Raw genomic sequence first — 2833 nt, forward strand, 5'->3', positions numbered from 1 at the left:
AGATGAGATAACTTAGCCATCCTGTTCGTCAGGTGGCTTTGCCCCCATGTTTGGTTCCTGCATATTGCACCACAAATGCAGTTGTTAAGATATTAACTTGGTGACCTGAATAGAATTCCCCAAGCTTGGTGTAACCATAATAAATACCCTGCACCCCTAATCTCCAGACTCTCACTCTGACCTGCTGCAATGGGAATGGTTAGAGACCTTGCTTGTGAGCTCATAATAAAGACCCTATGCGTTTGCATAGCGATTGACTCCTCAGTGGTCTTCGGGGTCCCTGTCACTTGGCCATAACAGCAAGCAGATAATGGCTGTCTGCCTGTTTTAATTTCATAGGAAAGTTTATGTGTACCTTGAAGACTCTACCATAGCCATTTTGTGTGATATTCTCATATTAGGAATCCATGAAAGTGAAACTTTTGCTTTATTGAGACAATATATTGCCTAGACGGGGCTGAACAGTTACTTGTAATTAAAAAGAAAGCAATATTCTGGAGGTAAAATCTTCTGAGGAGTATTTCCTCAAGGTCAGCATATCAACGTTGTTCTTTACAGGGCCAACAGCTGCATTTGTAGCTGACAGCTGTACTTGGAGGTGTGTAAGCACCTCCCATGTAGAACTAGTGTTGCAACATAGAAGCTATAGAACTGAGGGGCTCATGGAGAGACTCTAAGGCTTGGCACCAGAAGACATCATTAATAAAGGTTCTGTTTTAGGAAGAGTGGAGCCCTGAGATTTGTTTCTGAAGGCTCTGGATCAGATGGCTTGGCTGGAAGCAGAGTACCACACACGGGAGAGAGGAGATACTGTCTTCTGGAATGCCTGACAAAAGGGAAAAAGAAACCAGAATGTATAGCTAAAAGCATGTAGAGTCAATCCTTTCTCTTTTAGTTCATTTAGAGTGATGTGCATTTAAGATGTGAATGCCTGCCTCGACTCATTGGATTATTTAAAATAGCACAGCATTCTCAGTAGAGTAGCTACCTGCAACAAAAGTAGGTGATTGGCAAAAATTTGTCTATGGCCATGGGTTCTACTCCAGTGTCTTGCTTCTCCCACCTGGAATGAACTCCCTCATTCCTGTCTGAACAGACTTGAGGCAGTGCTATAGAATAGGCAAGATGATTTCTGGATTTTTAAAATTGTTTTGACTCTATATGGAATTAATAGTTATTCCTCTCAACATCACTATTTTCACACAATGAATTTCATAGCATTTAGAATATGAACAATGAGAAGCAGAAGTCAATTTAGCTAAGGAGCTCAAATTCCAGATTCGAATTGGCCCTGGCTTATATACCAAATCCATACTTCATGCTTCCTGTTACTGCTGTCCATAAATACTACATTCTCTAAGCTGATGAAGTACAGTAATAATTTATACTGTGATCATACAGTGATGTAATCACAAACCTGTTTGTCTGTGGCTGACATAGACAAAATTCTGGAGGTGTGTGTGTGTGTGTGTGTGTGTGTGTGTGTGTGTGTGTGTGTGTGTGTATGTGTGTGTGTTAATGTTGATAAAATGCAGTGACTAGTCAATACTAATATGTTCTAGCACTGAGATGTAGTATATGTAACTGACAAATTTATTTGAAAATGTAAGCCACTATTATTGCCTTAGGTCCTGCCATTTTTATGATACGTTCCAAATGTATAGTCTTAACATGTCATCAAAGTTCATATGAGTGTGAATCATTAGTTCCAAAATGAATTGTCATGTGAAAGAAATAATATACTTAAGCAAGCAGGCCCAGGTACTTCTCGCAGACTATGTTACTAACCAGGTGCCACAACTTCCCAAAAGAGTGTCACCATTGTGGACTAAGTATTGTGATCCAAAATGACATAATCACAATCCTGCTTGCCTGATACCTGACATCTCGAACATCTCGAAGGGTGTGTGTGTGTGTGTGTGTGTGTGTGTGTGTGTGTACACGACGAGATGCTGTGTGTGTGTCTGTGGGGGATCTGTGTCTATGGAGAAGTCCCTGTGTGTGTCTGTGTACCTATGTGTCTGTGTGTATATGTGTGTGTGTGTGTGTGTCTGTTTGTGTGTGTGTTAATATTGATAAAATGTAGTGGCTGCTCAATCCTAGTTCTAACACTGACACTGACAACGTTTTTGAAAATGTAAGCCACTATTGTTGCCCCAGACCATGCTAATTTTCTGATAAGTTCCAAATGTATAATTATAACATTTGATCAAAGTTCATGGAAGTGTGAAACTAGTTCCAAGATGAATTGTCATGTGAAAGAAATAATATACTCAAAAATCTATCACTCTTAGAACCCCTTGGCCTCATTAAGGGCAACAACAACAAAAAATCTGTGGCATCTATTGATGACAACACAATTACTTCCAATCTGCATTCCACACGTGAGGTTCTCTGTGATGAAGCTCTTAGATATGCATGGGAAGTGCTGGCCTTCAATACATTTCTCCTTAATTCCCCAGCCCCATCCACCCTGTGAATGTGACCAGGGTTTAGAGACTTTCTTTTATATACACATATTCAGATCCTGTCAACTGAGACAAGATAGACACTTCAGGAAATCCACTGCTTGCCATTTCTTAATATGGCATGACTGTTTAAAAGAACAAACATCTAAACTATTTTCATAATTTCTTTTTATAACTATTATGGCTAATTTCATTTGATTCATTACAGAAAGTGTATTCATTTCCTTAATCCCCTTCTGGCATTAATCAAATATTTTCTGAGCCAAAAGTTACCAATCTGAATATGCTGGCACTTTCTAAGACATCCCAACTTCCTGGGAACTCTTGTATTCCTGGTTATGAGTTTCGTTACTTTATTTATATTA

This window comes from Mus musculus, chromosome 15 (assembly GCF_000001635.26).
Source record: "Mus musculus strain C57BL/6J chromosome 15, GRCm38.p6 C57BL/6J".
Taxonomy (NCBI): domain Eukaryota; kingdom Metazoa; phylum Chordata; class Mammalia; order Rodentia; family Muridae; genus Mus; species Mus musculus.